Below are 22,685 nucleotides of genomic sequence, written 5' to 3' on the forward strand. Positions count from 1 at the left end.
GCTGATTTGCATGCTTTTTCAGTTTTCACTTCTAATAGCTTACTCCTGTCTTGCAGTGTCTCTTGAGAGAAACATCCTGCATTGCTGTTTGCAGAGTTTTAAGTGCTTGACTGAGCTACTATTCTGCCTGTGTGATTGCCTGCTTCTAATTGTTTTCACCTGCTACCTCCAGCAGTATTCCCTGCTAGCTTCCTACTAATTCTGTTGCTTCCTTTTTCCTTTCTGTTTCCTCAGGGGTGAGCAATGTGCATACCAGCAGAAACACGCTCACAGTGGCTTACACGCACGCACACATGCTTACATGGTTTACAATCGTCTTATTCGGTTTAAAACGCGCGCACACCAGCACAAACATTGTTACAAGTCTGCCAACAGGCTCCCACATGCTCAGTCTGCCTTACACACACGCACACTGCCCTACTCACGCTTCATGGCACGCACACGTGCACATGCACGCCCAGCAAGAAATTTTGGTGTAAGCAACAGTGTACACCTTCCATTTCTTGACTTTCCCATGCTTATGTTGTGGCACTCCTCTTTCCATGATATGTGTCTGACATCTGTCATGTAACACTAACCTCCAATGAACTGCATTTCTTTCTACCATTCCCCCCTGTGATGTCACCTATCTCCTACTCTATTCCTCCCCCTTATGTATCTCTTACACTATTCAGAATGTGCTCATTTGCTATGTGACAGTGGAATTCAGTATCCTATCACTCATTTACATCAGATTGCCTACTAATGCTTAGTTACATGTCTTAGACTCAGCTTCCCCCCTTAGCAACCACTAAACAGTGGCCATGTTGTTTTTGGTCTGCTGGTCCCTGCATTTTAAATCCATGTATTGCATAAAACCCACATTTGTGGGTTTATAACCTTCATTTTTATGTTTTTTACAGTGCAGCCCGTTTGCGCGGGGCTGCGTTGCGTTTAAACATCGGCGATCGCCGGAAAAAAAAAAGATTTATTTTTCATATTTGCATCGGGGTACCTTGCCAATGGCCACATATTTGGCCATTGGCATGCTGCCTGACACATATACACCCTTTATTTGGAGCTGACATGGCTCCATTGTGGTTTTTGCAGAAACGTACTCAGTTGTCAACTGAGTACATTTCTGCAGCTAAACGGCTCTTACATGGGCTGCTTTGGGCTTCATGGATCACTAATCTACCTCATTTGCATGCCTTTGGGCTGCAAGTGAAGTTATTAGAATATCCACCCCCACTCCGTGTAAGAGACGTTTTAGCTGATCTTTTACACGGACTTTAGGGCTGTTCCTGGATCGCGAAGGCTGCATGGAGTCTTACACTACTCTTAGACTCCGTGCAAGCCTTCATGAATCCTGCCCAATATCTTTTATTCTAGCAACTTCTAAGTTTATAAGTGCAATATTTAAAGTTTGTCCCTATTTTTGGGGCTTTGTCCCCTATTATTTTTGGCTTTGTCCAGATGTTTTGTGCTAAGACGATGAGAGTTATGCTTGTGTGAATGAATGCGAGTATGAAACCAGAGAAGACTGTGGGGGGAAATTAATAAAGTCTACACTGAGTTATTTTCCATGTAGGCATAGTGGCACACTGCTTACAGGAAAGTAAGCAGGTTTGAGATCCAGGAAACAGAGCTGAGGGGCATGCATGAGCATGCCAACACGGAAGTGTTCCTGTCATGCAAACCATCTCATAAGCAGGTGAATTGTATGCAAATGAGAGTGTTAGAGTGATCCAGCAAGCAGATATGCAGTCCTGCAGACCCTGTGTTTGTGTCCAAAATGTACATGGAAAAATTCCATGTACAGGATGTTAAACAGAGGACAGGGGCTGTAGAATTGCAGTAAGAAGGACAGAAATAGCATAGTAGACACAGATATGTGCAAAACTATCCACCGTGTGTGCAAAACCTTATGGAAATAATTTAAAATATTTTCTTTTTAATTATTAATCAGATTATGTTTGTGAGATGCACCACAGTGTGCAAACATGCTGTTAAGAAAAAAAGAAAATTTAAAAAGTGTAAAAATGAAAATTAGTTGTATGTGACAGTAATGCATTATAGGACCCTGCATAGAGTATGTACACTGGTAGACTGCTGTGGTTGCAAATGAGGCAGGGCCTGGTACTTTGTAGTTCCCAGATTGTGTGCATGGATCTATAGGCAAATGAACTGGGGTTACTGAATAGCACAAATGAGTATCCATGCCTGCAGATCCCATTTGTGTAGGCAGAGATCCATGTTGGTGTCCACATGAAAGGTAACTGACATCAAAAGGGGTTGTGTCCACATCCTTTTAAGCTCATTGGAGCATAGCGGTGCCTGTTGGTGCAGTGTGTCGGTCTGCTGAACAGGGGGATGTGTACAGTGTCTGCTAAGCTTTGTTTACCTTCAGGGCACATGTTTCAGTGGGTCTGAGAATGTTTGCATGGCATGCCACCATGCTGAGCATGACCTTTCATGGGGGTGTGGAAAATGACTGCTGAGCAATGTTTACCATTGTAACGTGTGTTTCCACAGTGTGCTGCAGTGCTGATAGAGGAAGGCTGTAAAAAAGAAAATTGGCTGTGAAAGGCAATAATATCTTAATTACTGATGACCCCTGTTCCATTTGAATTAGGGCCATTAACAGTCCTTAATGATGTACTTGGTAGGTGGAAAGCATCATAGGTAGCCAATCACAACAACTGCATCTACAGCAGAGCACTATAATGGTTGCAGAAATCCTACAATCTGATATCACCTCCATACTCTACACCAATGGAGTACAGACTTGGGATTTTTAACTGAAGAAATCCTAGGGGCTGCTGCAGGTTTGCTGCATATGTATGTGCTAGATGCTGAGGTCAATGCTGCTGCTGATCATGCTTACCATAGGCCTAGACTGAGAAGGAAAAAAGTGTTCAGGCCCAGGGTAACCTTGCAGGGGCTACAAGGACTGGAGATTGTAGAGAGCTACAGGATGGAAAGGGACATACTACATAAACTCATTGAACTCTGCTGACCTAAACTCAGACCCAGAACCAACAAACGAGAACCCATCCCAGTGGAAAGAAAGGCATGTGTAGCTCTTAGAAAACTAGCTATGAGTGCATTCCAAAGACCAACTGGGGACATGATGTGGGTCTCACAGCCATCAGCCTCCAGGGTATTTCACCAGTTCCTGGATGCCATGCTACCACATGTCAGTGTGCACATTTATTTTCCCCTCATCCCTGAGGTGAGAGCCAGAAGTAAGCAACACTTCTACCATGTATCACACTACCCTGATGTACTGGGTGCCATAGATTGCATTCATGTATACATCAAGGCATCACTCGATGAGGGTAGAATCTACATCAACCACAAGGGATAACACTCCATCAACTGCCAGGTCTTGTGCAATGCCCAGGGCATAATCATGAATTTGTTTGCTGGCAGCCCTGGCAGTTATCATGACTCCCATATCTGGCATGCATCACAGTTGTACCAGATGTTTGCTACGGGGGGCATCCCACACAGCAATTTATTGGGGGATGCTGGCTATGCACTGGATCCATGGATGATGACACCCATCAGATATGCACACCCACTCACAGAAGAATGCCATAATGAGGCACACACACAAACTAGGAACATCATAGAACATGTGTTTAGGCAGCTGAAATCTGGTTCTAGTGCCTCGATACATCTGGTTTAGCCCTGTAGTACTCTCCAGCCATACTTACACACATGTTCACAGTATGTGCCATGCAATATAATATGATCCTGTGGAAACAGCTGCAGCAGGATCAGCAAAGGATAGGATACATAGCCCCCACCACTGTCTAAGTCACCACAGCTGCACCCACAGCATGACTCTGAGGAGGAAAACCCTGTAGGCAGACATAGGTATGCCCAGTATGCCCTGGTCTTGGCCAAGAAACAACGCATAGCACTTGCAGTGAGAACTTAGGGCCCTAGCGACTGACACCTTACTCTGACTCTGATGCCAGCCAGCCCACACAACCTCTGCCTCACCATGTACTTGTTGTAGACTGTGTGCATCAAACAGAGACAGCCCTGAACGACAGGTCTGTCAACTGCTTCATTCGCAACGTAAGTCACACAGCTAATCAAAACTTGTAAGGGATAACATATGTATGGACCTGCCACATGTATGCAAGGGAATATAGTGGGCTACTGAGCTTGCAGAGATCTAACAGCCACTTTGGACAACAGGTAATCTGTCCAGTAGTATGTGCCCCATAATATTCACAAGGCCTCATGGCTGGAAACCCCATGACATTATTCAAGGGAGATGCCAAACAGTGGGGTCACAGAACAGTTGCACGACTGTGTATGCCAACAGAGCATGTGCTGGCTGTCCCTCACCCCCAACTCATCCGTGTTCCCTACAACTACTATAGTAGTATGTCTGCTATATTAGCAGACCACCCAATTCCAAGGCTGTGACATAGAACCTGGCTACACATTCTATGTCTCATGTAACGTAAGGGTGACAGCATATGTCTGTATGCTGTTGATTGTGTGATGAATGACAGATCCCTGTCTAACAGCCTGTGTGGCTCAGTAGGCTAATGCCATTAGAATGGCTGAAGGTGTTGATTGTTTGAATCTGGCAGTAGCCACATCATTTGCATTTGAGGTAGTCATATGGTGGTATTCCCACAGAATGTCATAACCCCTTAATCTGTTACCACAACAAAGCTGGACAAAGCCAGAGTGAATTGGGGGGACAAAGGGCCAAATCTAGAGACAGACATTATACATGATCTGAGTAACCTAGAAGGTGGCTAGTATAACAGCAGGTTACAAAAGGTCAGATTACCTGCAGGATATAAAGATAATCACTTAAATGTCTCAGTTGTTATAACAATTCAGCAACTGTATCTTACAGTATCTTACCAGAAAACCACAAATATATGAGGAACAAAGCATACATATAGGGTGAAATGCTGGACATTCTGCAAAAACATGTACAGGGAAAGGTATGCAGACTGTCACCCTGTGTGGTGTTACATCATGTACTCCAGTCACAACATACCTCTCAATCTCTTAGAGCAAGAAATCTGGCCAAAACCATGAATAAAAGTGGGACAAAGGCTCACAAATAGGGACAAGTTTTAAATATTGCTCTTACAAATGTAGAAAGTTGATAGAATAACAGGTCTTGAATTAGCATAAATCTCCTGATGTGTATGGAGTCTGAAACTCAAATGCCTGCCATTATGTATTAACTTCAACTTTTACTGCTTTGCCACTAATTTGCCAGAAAACCACAATGTTATGTAAAATATGCCAAAAATATGAGGCAAACATCTTGACATTCTGTGAAGCTCTGTACAGTTGAGGGGTATGACTCACATTTTAAAATCAGCAAACAGCCAGAGAATGCCTTAGACAATATCAGGGAATTGCTGTACTGTGGTAACAGATGCAGCAGCCAATGACCTGCAGCACACAGCACACATAATCCCACACTGGTGTACAGGCAGCTCTGGCCTGGAGTCACCTTGTAAGTACTGACAGTCACACTGGGCATGCTCCAGCTCTTAGCTAAGTTGAGCCCAAGTCTGTTGCCTCTTCCACCCAAAGACTTGCTATGTGGAAAAATGTCTGTACATACATACAGCTACGTATACATATCTGTCTCTCCCTATCCCCCTCATGCTTGCTTAGTGTAGTTATCAGTATGTGGCACATTTTTTATATATATATATATATATATATATATATATATATATATATATATATATATACATATATATATATATATATATATATATATATATATATATATGTGTGTGTGTGTGTGTGTGTGTGTGTGTGTTAACAAGATATAGATTATATATATATATATATATATATATATATATATATATATATATATATATATATCTAAAGTACAATGATACATAGACTCTCTACATATATCTACATAACACATTTACACAATGTACACACACAACAGTTAAGGAGACATCCCTGTTATACACATTTATATAGATATGTGTGGGGATGTACAAATGTCCGCACAGACCCTGGAATGCTGGGGTTATCAGCACTTACACATCACAACAGTTGCCCAATGGAAACATACCAAGGCCACAACAGGACATAATCCACTCACCCACAGACCCCTGTGTCTGCAGAATGTCACCCTGTAAACATCAACAGGTGAGCAGGTGGTATAATGTACACTGGTTGTAATTCATGCCTTGGACAGGCCATATTGTCCCTGGCCACATGCCCACCTATCAAACTGCAAACTGCCACATATCCAACTCCTAGGACACTAGATACATTAACAGTACCAAGCAGTATCACTCTGCAGGCCAGACATGCTTTCTAACACAAGGCCACTTAGCGTACTCCACAAGTACTGTGCCTGCATTTACATATACAGCAGCCATAACCTGTGGCACATGCAATTAGTACTGTGAACTGTATGTGTAATAGTAGATAAATAGGGGTTCTACATCTCACATCATCCAACTTTGTTTGTAAAGGTATCCCCTTGCAGCATGACAGACATGCCCATCTGGCCTATCTCTGTGTAATGGTTATAAAGCCCTGTGTCTAGCTGCTGGTCTCTACATTGGCCTCCTTTACAACGCCTGCTGATGTCATCCACCTTAAGGGTGTTAGCTCACAGTCTAATATCAGATAAACTCCATGGCACATGCAATAAGTACTTCAAGCCTATCAGATAAACTCCGTGACACATGCAATACGCACTGCAAGCTGTATTGTGTAATAGTATATAGGCAGGGGTTCTAATTTCACATCAGCCAACTCTGTGTGTGTGTATAAATATATCTCCTTACAGCACTATTGACATGCCCATGTGGGCTATCTCCATGTAATGATTATGCATTTTATGGGCATGTGACTAGGTAATGGCCTCTAAATTGCCCTCCTCCACATAAGCATAACTGCTGTCCGCCACCTCCTAGATTTGTATGTTCAGAAAACCCACATGACACGTATCGAGGGTAGCAGACCTTGTCACAAAGTATGAATGCATGATTATGCTGACTGCCCTCATTGTCCCTGATGCACTGTTATACACATATGCACCTAGGCAGCCATGCACATATACTGCCTTACCTTGCTGACATCATATTGCTGCTGTGCCATCATGCCATCCCATGCCACTGTACTGCTGTCATGACTCCATAGTTTAACCCCTCAGACACCTGGAATGGACACATACACTGGTCAATGACACACCTGTCATTCTGTAACACTACTGCCAGTCTAACATAATGCAACAAAGAAACACAAAGCTTCATGTGTAGTCATGGCACATGCCAACAAACAATATTTGTAGTGGCCCGCAATAAGTGCGATGGGAAAACAATATTGCACTACACAAGTTGTTGTGTCTTTCGGCTTATCCCGGTTAGGGGTCACCACAGCGGAACTCCGGTCCGCTAATGTTTGGTAGTGGATTTTTATGTGCCGAGTTACCAGCCCTGATGCACAACCTTCAACGAAGGCATGTCCATTCACGCATGCCTCCATACTGAAGACGCTCTAGCTGAGAGTCGAACACAACAACGTCTTGCTGTGAGGTGACAGTGCTACCGCAGCACCACTACTGCGGGTCAATATTACACTACACAAGTACATGTAAATTAATATAGTCACCCTGTGCATCAGACACATATTTGGTTTTCCCTGCATCGATGGCATGGATGGCTGGGATGTGGCACAGGTATCATCACATGCACAGGGTGTGGTGTGGGTTGCCAGAAGCCTAGGCTCTGCCAAACAGGTGACAGCATGTGTGTGAGTCAGGAAGGGATGCAGGTTAGATGGGCCATGGAGAGGTGCCGTGTTGTCTGTTGGTGACCTGCATGTGACAGTGGTGTTTTGAGTGTGTGCATGCACACAGTCAAGCCCAGTGCTAGCACTATGTGTGTGTATATGTTGGACAGCTCTGGACAGTACATGGTAGAGTGGACAATTCACCATCTCTGTCCATGAACATGTGAACTGGCTATGCCAGGAGTTGTACTGGCACCACCATGCCCAAGGACAGATGTGGTGTTAGTAACTGATGGTGACTGCAAAATACTGGGGCTGTGTCCTCCACGGGATGGCCCAGGACCATGTGGCCATAGCCTGCCATGTTGTGGTGTGGAGAGCATATTTCCCTCTGTAGTGCTGTAGGTACTACCACTATGGGAGCGTGACTCTGCATGGCCATGTGGAGTCCCAGCAGATGGTGTTGATGACCTTCGCCCATGTGTCCAATACCCAACTCCAACCAGATGTTCCAACACAGACATTGTCCAGTAAAGACAGACACTGTCTCAGCCCACTGTCTATCCATGACAGCAGGGAACTGATCCAGGGTGTCCCCAATATGGTGGAGGCAGCCACAGATGTCAGACTGTGCTGCATCCATACCCTATGCATCCATCTGGTGTTGCATTCAGAATGTGCCTGTGCCTCCATGATGGGCTGAAACATATGATGAGTGAACCATGATGTGACATCTGCAACAGGTGGTGGATGGACAGCAGTCGTCCTGTGAGCACCCCTGTCAATCCACCTGTGTTGGACCTTGCCATCTCTCTGGCTATGGCCTATGGCCAGTGTCTTCTTTCACTGATGCCATAGTTATCACACTGTCTTTTCAATGTTGCCACCCTCTGACTGTCCAATATCTGTGGCCTCTGGGGACTGGGTATGTGTGGGCATACTGACTGTGTGTGGTGACAATCGTGCAGAATAGGGATGTCAACCTGTGGGCAGATTCAGCCACAGACAAACTCAGCTGTGCCTCACTGTGGCCACCATCATCATCAGCATCCAATGAGACACTGACATCAGGTTGTGAGGGGGACAGATTCCAACCCCCCCTGGTCTCCTGTGAGAAACAAAAAAACAGCAGTACATTACTATGGTAATCCCCACAGACTCATACAGATGAAGATCTACAACTGCATTACAAGTCTCACATCTTCACATCTCTGCTCTTATGCACAACAGAGAAGCTCACAACATACACAGACAAGTTAGGTCAAAGAAATATAAAAAGAAGATTCCACTTCAGCCTCTTCTAATTTGAGTTCCCAGGGCACTCCTCTTTTGTTATGTTCTACTTGTTGTAAAACCACGAATAAGAAATTGTGACTTGGGAAAATAAGGGTGTGTCTGGCTAAAGCACTAGTACTAGTTTTGTTCATAATGCTGTACTGGTGCTCATAAATCCTCTGTTTTAATTTCCTCTCTGTTTTCCCGATATAAAATGGTTCGCAACTGTCACAGAAGTGGAATGGCAAATTGCAACTGCTGCTTACTCTTTTCCAGGGTTAAATGAAGCCTTATCTATCAAGAGCTTCTTCAAGCTTAAAGCCCTGGCAAGATAGGGGTGGCAGCTTTTTTGTTTCACAAAAAAAATGTTTAAAACATCTAAATGACTTTTCTTCTTTTTATATGTGTTTATGAGTAAGACTTTCTATGTTTTTTATATGTTTTTGCATGTATAACACCATAAGGCCTATGATGTATGAGTCTTGTATGATGTATTTACATATTGTTTTTTTTACATTAACATAATGTAACTCATTTTAATAGCATAACATAATATATTTCAATGCTACAGATTTACACAGTACACACTTTATTTATTATCATTATTATTTTTATTTTTTTATATAACAATGGTCTTTTTTTAAGCATCATTTACCATCCCAATTGTATTTGTATTTATTTTTTGTCTTGGGTTGGAAATGGTAAACTTTTTTATTAACCTTTTTTTAGATGCTTAAGACTATCATTTGGGCAACATGATTTAATTAGTCAATGTTGCTTTAAACGCTTAATGTTGCATGACATCATGTACTTGGGCTGGCCCAGCCCATTGGCTCATCAGGTTTGTGTTAGGTTTTTAAACTGGGAAGTGAATAGTTTTTACTTGTCTGAAGAAGCTGAAGTATTTTGTTCAGTGAGAGCGCTTACGTACAACAAACAGTTGGATATTCCATTGCCTGCTCGTTTTCTTTTCTTGTTTTAGTCTCTTTTTTGTTGTATGATAGAGCTGAGTATTTGTTACTGTGTGTGACCCTTCAGTTTGGAGTGAAATATTTTGTCTAGAGAGGCCTAGCTGTTTTTCTTTGTGGCAGAAAGTAATCAGTCTGGTTTAATCTAGCTAGGACCATTCCTGCAAAACTGTTATTTTTGTTGTCTGATACAGCTGAATATATGCTACTGTTTGTGACCCTTCAGTTTGTAGTGAAATCTTTTGTCTAGAGAGGCCTAGCAGTTTTTCTTTTTGGCAGAAAGCAATCAGTCTGGTTTAATCAAGCTAGGAGCATTACTGTAAAACTTGTTATTTTTGTTGTCTGATAGAGCTGAATATTTTTGTGACCCTTCAGTGTGTAGTGAGGTATTTTGTCTAGATAGGCCTAGCTGTTTTTCTTTGTTGCAGAAAGTAATCAGTCTGGTTTAATTTAGCTAAAAGCACTCTTGCAAAACTGTTATTTTGATTGGATAATTGGGCTGGTTTCTGTTTCTCTGCCTTTAATAGCCAGTGTTTTAAACCAGTTATACTTGTTTGGTCAAGCTGTTCATAACTGCTGAGAGACTGGCCCTCTGCCTTTTTTCCTGCTGTGATATTGGAAAAAGATGTGTTTATTTTCTAATGTTTTCTGCACTTCTGTTTTACTACATATCTCTGTAATCTGTACAACTGTTTTGTACCAGTGGTTGTGGTGGTGGTCTTAAATCCTGGTGGCTTTAAGTTGCCCAACTCAGGTTTAAAGTTGATGCTGGACACCCCCCCCCAGTCACATTACATCTGTGTATTCTACTGTTTATAGTGAGAACATAGTAAAGGCCCACCCCTTTAGCTTCTGAACCTTGACTTATCTCATTATCTTCTGTCTCTTCACTTTCTACTACAAAAAAAAACTGTACCTCTTTCTACTTCATTTTGCTGTTCGCCATATTTATTACTGCTTGTTGGTAGCCTCACTAAATTGATGACAGTATTCTACTGAATTGCTGCTATATTAGTGCTGTCTGTTTCTGTTGTGTTTTGTGAGCTATTATTTCAAAGCAATCTAATGATTAACTATATTTCATTGCTATCTCCTGCACTTCATTACTGTTTAACTGCATTTTACTGCATTTTGTTGCACTAGCTGGTCAAGAGGAGAAGGTCAACACCTGCAAATCATTACATAGAACACACAGCCCTCCAACAAACCAACAATCACAACACACACAGAAACACAAGCCATACATCCACCTTCACAGAGGCTCTCAATAAAAACTTACCCAAACAACAGAGAAACCCGAGACAGACATGCATTCCACCACCATAACACAACACTAACCCCAGAACACATAGCTCGCCACCACAGTGTGCCCCTCAACCTAAGCCCTTAAGGCAAAACACTTTGCCCAATGCACTAATCATAGGAGACTCAATTGTGAGGCACACTGATATCCCACTCACTAGGATGAACAAGGAGTAGGTGACAGTCAGTTGTATATATCAGGTACCAGGATCCGCCACATAACACATGCACTCAGGTCACTCCACAACAAGCACAAATATGACTCAGTCATTGTCCATGTGGGTGTAAATGACCTGAGATGTACCTCCCTGGACTACATGAAAAGAGATGTGATGGAACTCTTGGATTATGTGGCCCAGGTAGGTAAGCCTATACTCTCACTATGGAGCAAAACTATGGAACTCACTCCTGCTACCTATAAGAACTGCTACTAACCTACTTTCAAAATTGTACTGAAACAACTCTTGAACAGCTTTTAGCTGTGTCTATGTACTGATCCAGTCTAATCTCTTCCCACCAGTCTAATCTGTCCTTCAGTTCTCTCCCTTTATCTCTGCTACTATTCCTGCCTCCCTTAAATCCCTCCTCTTTCTCTCCTCGTACCCCTAAGGCTTCATCCCTCTTTCACTACCCTCATCTCCACATTCTAGCAATGCACCTAGCACTTGTATTTCTTATAATACTGTGCTCTGTGTTTCCCTTATCACAATATACCCATCGCTTGTATGGCTTGTAATATTGTATTTTTGCTTAAAAAGTTGGTACAGTTCAGTCTCCCGTTAAAAAGTTTTGAATACTTCACTCTATAACTGGAGCATTTAAAGAGTTTTGTACATTTTAGTTATTTTTTTCTATTTAAAAAAATGAATATTTCAATCTGTAAATTAAGCTTTTCTTCTTGGGCCTCTGCTGAAAATGGGTTCATTCTGACCCAGGCAAACCTTCCCAGTAAACAAATGTAAAATAAATAAATAAATAAAATGTGATATCTGATTTGGGCAGCAATTCAGACACATAGTTCTAGATGTAGTTCAGTAGGTATGGTTGGTGAAGGTGAGGCTGGTGCTCCATTTAGAGTACAAAGGTGGGGTGTTGAGGAGTCCAGGATTTTTGTGGAACACCTTGTCAAGCTCTACAGCTGGAGGCTGCTGCAGGGGTCTCAGGCTGAGGCTTGGAATGAATTGGCCAACACAATCTCCAGTGCAACTGGCATCCCAGTCACTGGGTAACAATGTCATCACCATTACAGTGACATGAAGGGGCACAAAAACAGCCTCCTGAGCTGATAGGAGGATGAGTTTAAGACTGCCAACACCCACCAGTTGTATAATAATACTAACCCATAAGCAGTCAATGATATTGCATGGATTGGCCAGTTAATACATTTATTCATTCATTATGCTTTCATATCTTCTCTTTTTTCTCTTCTGTACAGTTGCATTAGATCTATTCCTGAACTGTGAGAACCATTAGGAGAGATTGCCTCACCTCAAAGAGGCACAGAATAAGTACGCATCATGAATGAGTGGAAGCCAGATAATGTTTTTCAGGCCATCAGTCCATATCAATATGAACAGTCATACCTAAGCTGTATATCACCCACACATGCCTGCTCTAATAGCACTTGGAGAAGGCATGAGGCAATGACTATACCTTAACTGCGTGTGTGCATGTGTGTGAGTGGGTTCAACTCTCAGAAGCAGAAATTAACTTTTATTACAGGACAGTATTTCTAAAATCATTACCGCAATATTAAATGATGTTAACATTTCAGTTTTGGTAACTGGAATTATGCACTTAGAAAATGTAATATGCCATAGTCAATTAATTGTTTCCTTTTCCATATATAATTATTTATTATAGCGGTGATATTAATTTACTTTATGGAATATCAACACCTTTGCACCATATCTGGATGTGGAAAAGATAAACATATTTATAATCATATTTGTTTATGTAGTGAAAAATAATGTGACATACCGTTATTCTCCTTCTATTGTCTACTCCAACCATATCGTGGTCTCGCTCTCTCTCAATTTTTTATTTACATTGTTTTTTATTTTTAATACATTGATGCTGAGACCCAAATGACCATCAGCACAGGCAGCTAGACTGACTGCTGGAGTTTGGCCCAACATACCTCCACAGGTGGCTGCAGTGGTAACACCACAGGCAGCACAGGCAACAAGCACTTCAAGGTCACAGTCTGTCAGCATTGTCTCCGCAACTCCTGCTCACCCTGCTCCAGCTGTGTCAGGTAGCACTTCCTCGGCTGCTGGTGCAGTGGTACCCACCATGAGTAGTACTGGAGGTGGTGACTTTCTCACCCATCAGGAACTGACAAGGCTGATGGAGGACATAATAGCCTCAGTGCCCAAATGAGGAGAGTTGACTAGGTCCTGTGTCAGGTTGCAAAACTGAATCCACAACCATGGCTGAAACAGTGATGACAGTTTTGAGGTTTAGGACCAAATTCTCATTATGCTCAAGATTAATCCAGATGTGCCTCCTATGTCCCCTACCTCTCCCATCCCATGGTATTCCAAAACATTTTGTGTCCATCAGCATCCCTGTCTTGTTTTGTATGTCCTGTATGTCTCTGTCCGCTGCCTAACTTACTCTACCCACCTGGACCTTTTTATTCCTAAGCAACTTCCCCAGTAGTCCTCCCTCAAAAAAATATTGACACCTGTCCCACCAAAAAATATGCCTCATACCTAGCTTTTCTCTTCATTTATGTATCTTTTTGCCACAGCTGATCTGGTTGAATTGACTATATAACATTACTCTTTTGTTGTTGTCACCCATCTCTGGTGTAGTAACTCTCCAAATTCATCAAATTCTGATTACAAATCTACATTCCTGCTGTAAAGATGTGGATAGCTATAATGTACTCCAAACACCGTCCTGCAGATTCCTGTATTCTTTACTCATGCCCCCGCTCCATATTCACCATTGTCCTATCGACCCCTTTTTCACTTGTTTAATTTGGTTAAAAAATAGAACTGCACACAACCCACTTGGCCAAAAATGGCCTATACAAAAAGCTTTCACTTTTTCAGCTCAGCATTAGCATGGAGCTTGGCATTGTGCACCAGTGCTGAGTGACAGTGAATGGTATTGCATATCCTATTGCAAAAAATGGTGAGTTTTTGCCATCACCCATACTAGTCCACACTATTCTGGTTATCTTTGTGCAAATGTGCTTAACCCTGTTGCACTATGGGAATACAGAGTAATGCCACTGCTTTCAAACAGTTACTGTAACAATTATTAGTTTACTTGATGTCATGATATGAGAGTTCCTATCTGGTGTGCTGTGCTAATTCACAGGTCTGTAGACTGCTTTTTTTGCATAATGTCAAGCATTTTATTCCAGAAACATGTCACACTAGTATTTAATTTTATATCATATTACTTTTCTGTGTGTAAGTACACATAGGTTCATAGGTAGGTACTAGGCTATTGGCCCTAGGGCCTATACAAGCCTAGCTAAAAAGGTATCCTGGCTTTCGCCACCCAAGAAAATTATTTTCCTGTGCCCCTGTCAAGCAGAACCACAGAAGTGATCCCCGGGATGAATTTCCTATTACCCATCCAATCATCAAAATTTTTCTTGAAGAGTGCTAATGAGGAGCTCTGTTTGACATAGATAGGTAGTCTGTTCCAGAGTATGGGAAGTCTCTGGGACAGGAATCTATCCCTCCAGCATGTTCTGTTTATTGTGGTGACAAGGTTTAGGTCCCTAGAGCAAGTAGTTCGGAGGGATTGGGATTTCTTTAAGTGGAGCATGTCCAACAGTTCTGGGTTTGACATAGCTTTGTATGTTAGGCAGAGATCGCCTCTGAGTAGGCGATATGCAACGGAGTAAAGCTGGAGTTTTTTGAGATGGTCTGTGTAAGGCATCTGTTTGAGGCCAGTAATCCTCTTTGTGAGGTATTTCTGCGGCCTTTCCAGTTGTTGTAGATGTCTTGTGAGATACATACCAAAAGGGCATTGTACTCTATAATGGGTCTAATAAGTGATGAGTAGAGGGGAACAATGACCTCTTATTTTCTCGATGAGAAACCTTTTGTGATGATGTGTGCCATGTAGAATGATTTCCTGACCACTTTGGTGATGTGATTATCAAAGGACAGACTACTCTCCACATGTGTCCCAAGATCTCTTATCATACTTTCGGTGTTAAGTAGACTACCGCCTATGTGGTAGTTCATAGGTACAGAGTTTTTACTAAAGGGGATGACAATGCACTTTTTGGCATTGTGCTTGAGACCATGTCTTTGACACCAGGCATCTGTCTCAGTGGGGCCCTTTTGTAGGATGTCCACATCATTAGGAGTTTCAAATATGGCTCCTAGTTTGCAGTCATCTGTGAATTTAGTTAGCCAAAGACCTTCTGTGTTAGCCTGTACTTCAGAGAAGTAGATACCAAACAGGAGAGGACTCAGGACTGAACCCTGTGGTACTCCACTTGTCACTGGTCTGAAGTCTGATTTGGAGTCTGCTACTTTCACAGTGTGGGTTCTGTCAGTAACCCAGTTGGCAACCCATCTTGTCACGTAGGGATTTATACCTAGTTTAGTGAGTTTATCTATAATTCCACAGTGGGGGATGGTGTCGAATGCATTGGCGAGCTCTAGATAGGCTGTGTGAACCACCTTACCCTCATCTATGGCTATGGTGACTACTTCAAAGAAGTCTATCAGGTTTAGGAGACATGATCTGCCTTTTACAAACCCAAACTGTGTGGGGTCCAGAGTTTGGAGATCTCCAATGTCTTTGTTTATGAGTTCCATGATGATATGTTCCATGGCCTTGCAGACAAGGCTCATCAGGCTAATGGGTCAGTAGTTCCCGGGGTCTCTTTTGGCCCCCCCCTTTGTGGAGTGGGATAACTGTTGCGGTGTGCCATTCAATGGGCACAAAGCCTGAAGTGAGGCTATGATTGAACATGGTACATAGGTGAGGTGCCAGTTCATTCTGTAGTTCATGTAGAAGGCAGCCTGGGATGTTGTCAGGTCCCATGGATGCTGTGTTCTTGGATTTGGAGAGTGAGGTTTTTACCTGTGCAGCCATGATTACAGGAACTTTGCATTCTTCCGGTATAAAGATGGGCCCTTTAGGGGGTGAGAGGGGAGTAAAGTTAGCACTGACCCTATCTGCCAGGATGTTGGCAATATCAGTTGGTTCTGTATATTTAGTGTCATTGTGCTGTAACTCAGAGCAGATCTGAGTGTTGCCATTGAGATTTTTGACATAGCTATAGAATGCTTTGTGGTTGTCTTTAGAATCAGTGGCAATTTTGTTTTCATAACTAGATTTGGAGGATTTTATGAGGGATCTCAGCTTCTTACTGAGGCTGACCAGGGAGTTCCTCCAATCGTGGGATTTTACTCTTTTTTGCAACAGTTTCTTTCTTCTGTTGTAGAGTTTGTTTATGGCAGAAGACCACCAGATTGGCTTCCTTTTTTTGGAGGATAGCATCTTGGTTCTGTTAGGGATAGCACGATCCATGCACTTGTGTAAGTGCTTATAAAGTGCATTTGTGTAGGATTCAGCAGTCGTACCTCTATTGTCCATCTGCATGGGTGTCATGAAGTTTGCCACTTCTGTCTTAAGAAGCGTTAAGTTGGCTTTGCAAAAATTTTTTACTGTTGTTTTCCTAATGGGGGGTGGGAGCGGGATGTGAATGTCTAAGGTGTGGTCAGATCTGACCAACGAGGAGCTGGCCTCTGGTGTGGAACACTGGTCACCCATGTTGGTGATGACCAGGTCTAGGATATTGCTGCCCCTGGTGGGGGTGTGGATAAGTTGATCCAAGGCATTGGAATTGATGATTTCCAGAAAATGTTGAGCAAAAGAGTTGGTACATGAGTAGTTTTATACTTTTATTACATACTTTTATTTCTCTCTAATTGTAGCATTTAATGGACCAATCAGGAAAAAAGAAACAAACATAGAACACCACTTTAGAAGTAGAGCAATAAAGCATTTGTGTTGACTTAATAACCCACCACTGTTCTGCTTATGTCTTAATCATCTTTCTACTTTCCTACCCATAACCCACCACTATTCTGCTTATGTCTTAATCATCTTTCTACTTTCCTACCCATTTGCCCCATATTGTAAATGTTTTACTGTACAGAGCATGACAGATTAATTAGGTGGAAAAACTTAAGAGCAAAACATGAGAATGATGGTCATAAATGTGCCATAACCAAAACTCTTGGTCTGTCTCTCCCTGTCTCCATCTCTGTCTGTCTGTCTGTCTGTCTCTCTGTCTCTTCAAACCTTCTGTCTCATCACTTTTTTCTTTTGGGTATTTCTTAGGCTGCTGAATACAACGTTCACCTCATGAAATTTTACAGTTGTCATAACTGTGATGAAGCCTGATGCCTACATTATTTATTGCTTTAATCTGTTGTCACTGTTCCTTCAGCTGTGTGGACTTACCTTTGTGATGTAGGACTTCCTATGAGGTGCGCTGAGATAATGCTCAGATCTATAGTTATGTTTGCATACTGTGAAGGGTTCTAATCCATAAGTTTGTCAGTCTTACTGATTGTTTTTAATATGATTATTTTGTGTGTAAATGTTGGCTACCTTGTTACTAAACCCTTCCTTATCCTGCTTCTGTATTAATCTCCCTGCTCCCTACTGGAAACGTTGTATTGTAGAGAGCATAAGTGAAGAATGATGATGAAAAATGCAAGAGCAACAGACAACAAAGATGGCCAAAAATGGCCCATAAGTAGAAATGTTTGTCTCACTCTTCCCATCTCTTTCTCTCTGCCCCCTTTCTGTGATATCAGACTACATCCTCAGCATTTGCACAATGGCTGGCACTGATCAACAATAATAACCAATAGTAAAGGGCAGTTCATGTCTTATGACAAATCATGTGAGTTTTTGCCTTAGAGTGCACAAGTACAGTTACTTCCATGCAAATATCCTTAAGTACACTGCTCTATAGTAAAACAGTCTTAAAGGAACAAAGTGTGATACAGCTACTTTTACATATCTATTAGCTACTAGATGTCACTTACACCCTAAGGCTTGTTACAATTGATATGACTGTGATGAAGGCTGATGCCTATATTCTTCCTTTTTTTCAACCTGTTGTCAGTGTCCTTTAAAATATCTATTTTAGTGGAAGAAAGTGTGATTTCCTATGTGGTGAGCTAAGATACTTTTTCAATCTGCAATTTTCTTTTTTTATCAGACTGTCAAGCGTTTGAATCCAGAAGTGCATCATACAATTATGTCATATTTTTCCATGTGTGTGTGTGTAACTGTGTGTTACAAATGTTATGAACTCTTCACTATCCTTGTTATGTCCTCCACTCTCCTATCCCTCCTTGATCCATATAAGAAACATTACATTATACAGGGCAATACCTCTAAAGTATACAGATTTTCAAAGGATGTCCACCTTTCTGCATCTTAATTTGTGGTGTGTTCATTGTAACATATGTGCATTTCTGGCAAGTCATTGAGGATTAGAGTCATGAAGTAATTCCATACATTTGATTTGTACACTTTATATTTATTTAACATTTGTTTACTGTGAAAAATCCGACTTGGAATGAAGCCAATTTTCAGTGGAGGCCCGGGGAGAAACATTCCAGATGCACGTATTTATATAGATCAGACATTACATTATACATTATCGTAGCAAAATTATAAGTTTATAAGGGCAATATTTCAAAAATATCCCTAACATTTTGCTTTTGTCACTCACTATCCTTTGCCTTCACATTTGTAGAGCCAGAAAGAATAATCATAATGACAACCCTAAGAGTAACACACCAAAATGTGTGCAGAAATATCGAATAATAAAAAAATCTGTTAGTATGCCTCTGTCCCTGTCTCCAAATGTCTACCTCTTCCCACCTCCTCTTTCTCATCAGTCTTTTTCCCCAGCATTTGCATCATAACTAGCATTGATTAGCACTTGTGACTTATCAAAAATGGCAGTACACATCTTATGGCAAAATGTTTTGGCTGTATTAGTCAGATGCCTTTGTGCTGCCATTCTGATAGTTCTGTGAGGACATAGTTTTTATCATCTCTTGAACTGACTGCAGAGTTAAATGAACACCATATGTGATGTTCCAGTTGTAAATACTTTTTATGGCTCATGGTGCCCATAATCTCCCAGACTTCATAGTGTTTCCATTGTCAGGTTTTTCACCAGCATTCATATGCTTGGTCCCTTCACTACCTGCTGATATCTATAAAGAAATTATTGCAGGACATTAGGTACAATTGAGCTTTTATGTGTTAATAAGTATAGTACAATAGGCACATTTGGACAATATTGCTGCCAAACCCACATAAGACAATAGGATCAATGTTGTTTCATTGCTAACCATGTTTTGAAGTGTATTAATTATGACTCATACATGTCTGTTACAGCTGTGCAGACGTTATTACTCAATCACATGATACAAATACATAGAATTGCATAATAGCAATTGAAATATGCCTTAAATACATAGACAGTCACCAGATATGGGGCTTGTATAGCTCTAAACCTGTATCATCTATATAATGATCAATGCAATGCAATGCAAGTGTCACGAGAAAGATTTTCACAAAAAAAGTTAACATAACACATCTCTGTTCTGCAGAATCAGACTGATTTCTATGACTATACTCCTCATTTGTTTGAAGGTTTACATGGAGCACCATACACTACTGTTAATTCCTGTTCTAAATTAAAAAACCTCAAAATATAAGTATGCATGCAATAGCTCTTTGCCATCAGTTGCACAAATGAGCTTGTCAGTGATACGCATCACTGAGAGATTTAAACAATTGATTTGAATGGTTTGTATAATTTCCATACGTGTTAATGGACTGTTGTACTCATGATATGTGGATTTTCAATGTGCTGTTGACAGAACACATCACTCTGAAAAGTTATACCTACGCAACACTTAAACTAAGAAATGGTGTACAATGGTGAGGAGGCTTCACAAAGTTCATGAGTGTTATTAAAAAGTGTAATGCCATTTTTTAACATGTAACTTTATGTGTAGACTGCACAAAATCCAGACAACTGAAAATGATAACACAGACAACTAACATTTGCATACAATCATCTCAAGGTGAACGCTCATAAATGCTTGGTTGTCAATAAGCTGTTTCACAACTGTGGTTGTCATCAAAACACAATACTGGGGGGGGGGGGGCTGAATGGCCAACTGAAAGCAGCAAAATTTCAGAGCTCCATAAACTAGTAAAATAAATAAGGACAATTTTATTATTTTCAAGAAAAAAATACAAAAAACATAGATAAATGACTGAACTATATAAATACTAAATTTGGTGGATTTCTATAAAAAAAATTCCTGTCAAGAAACTTGGAGATATACTCAGTCACTGAAAATGAACAACTCAAGGAATTCTCATCCTGATACAGCTTTAAAGAAAGAGCTACAATTGGTGACAACTATCTTACAGGAACTGTATCTCAAGATGAATGGTTTCAAAGATGATTTAGAAAACCTCAAATTAAACTCTCAAAAACAGACTGATACCCTCAATGAACTACTACAGCAACATCAAACAAATATAACAAATATAGAAACCATCCTAAATGACATTGAAAGGAGACTCAAGAAGAATCACAAAAATAATATTTGCTTAAACAGAATACATAGCTGCTTAACAAGATGGATGAGTTAGAAAACAGGGAAAGGAGAAATGACTTAAGGATCTTCAGACTGCCTGAAAAGACAGAAGGTGTGGACATTATTTGATTTTTAACAACTTGGATACCTGAATTTTTACACCTGCAAGAAGGTCTTTCCTTTGGAATTGAAATGGCACACAGAGCACTGAGGATAACTGCTTCTAACATATCAACTGCCCCTCCGAGATCAATAGTTATAAAGTTTCTTTCATATATGGACAAGGAACTAATTTTAAAATCTGCTTGGAGGAAATCACCTTTAAAATATAATCAAAACCCAATAATATTTGATAATGACTACTCCACCAGAATAATAGAAAAGAGAAAAAGGTTTGGCCAATAATAACAACATCAAGGCACGGCTTGCCTTTCCAGCCAAGATAAAAATCCTATATGCCAATGAGATGAGAACCTTTAATGACATAGAAGAAGCTTCTTCTTTTATTAAAAATAACAACGTGACTTCTATCCCAGAATATATGGACTGGATATCCCCAGCTCTCAAAAGAATAAAAGAAACAAATGCCTGTTCTGATGTTAAAAAATAAACAACAAAAGACTGATCCCAAAATAACTGTTTCAAATAAATAGATGTCTCAACTAATTCTCTCAAAGAATCAACTATAATATAAACAATTATCTGTAAAATGAGAAACTATCCTTTGTATGGACTTGTGAAGGCTGCCAGCCTAGCCAGATATAATTTTATAGATAATTCTAATCTGTAAATATTAATGTAAACCACAAGCTTGTGTCTTAAATGGTAAAAATAGTGTTACATGTGGAACTGAAAAAAATGTAACAACAGTGCACTCTGCTGACCAAGTAAAGCATGTTGTGACCCTTTGATGTAAACATGGCTCCTGCCAGTCTAGATGAAGGAATTTTTGCTATTGTTGTAAGGCCAGAGTTAATGACTAGAATTTGCATGCATACATGTCCTTTATTGCTCTGGTTTCTGCCCAGAGGTGAAGAATGTAAAATTAATTTCTGTTAGCCTGGGAACCAAGGGAAGTGTGAAGAATGATGTAATGTGAACCAGGAATGTGATTTTAAAAACAGAGAGAATCAGAGAGCATTAAACATTTTTGTCTTTACCATCAAACTCAGCACTGCCTTTGTTCTATATGTAAGTTTATCTTAGACTTGTGTTTTCTCTTAGAAATAGCTAGAAAATAGAAAGATTAGACTAAGTGTTTTTCTGTGATGTCAGAACTGTACTACTGAATTATTTTAAGTATTTCTCTGTGATCTCTGAACTCTTGACTAGCACTGTGTAGTAAAAAGTAATTTCTTGTGTTTTAACTATTTGTAATTAAATATTTTGAAACCCTTTCAACTGTGGCTGTTTTTGTAGAGATAATTTAAGCTCTTTAGAGTACTTGCATGCCTTTGATAAAATTTTACAAGGCCACACTAATAGCTCTAGCCCTGGGCTATACTAGCAATTGGATAATAATATTGCACAGTAATAATTAGACACCCTATTAAGGGCCTTTGTGTAGCTGATAAATATTAGTGGGTGGTGGCAGCTGGTAGTACCATATAGTCTGGGAAAAGGGAGCACAGCTAGAGAACCTGTGCCAGCCTACCTCAGGAGTGTCTGTGTGGTTATATAAACACTTCTCAAAGTGTGTGTGTGTGTGTGTGTGTGTGTGTGTGTGTGTGTGTGTGTGTGTGTGTGTGTG

Source organism: Protopterus annectens, chromosome 3.part0 (assembly GCF_019279795.1).
Source record: "Protopterus annectens isolate FY-2018-M chromosome 3.part0, PAN1.0, whole genome shotgun sequence".
Lineage (NCBI taxonomy): Eukaryota > Metazoa > Chordata > Ceratodontiformes > Protopteridae > Protopterus > Protopterus annectens.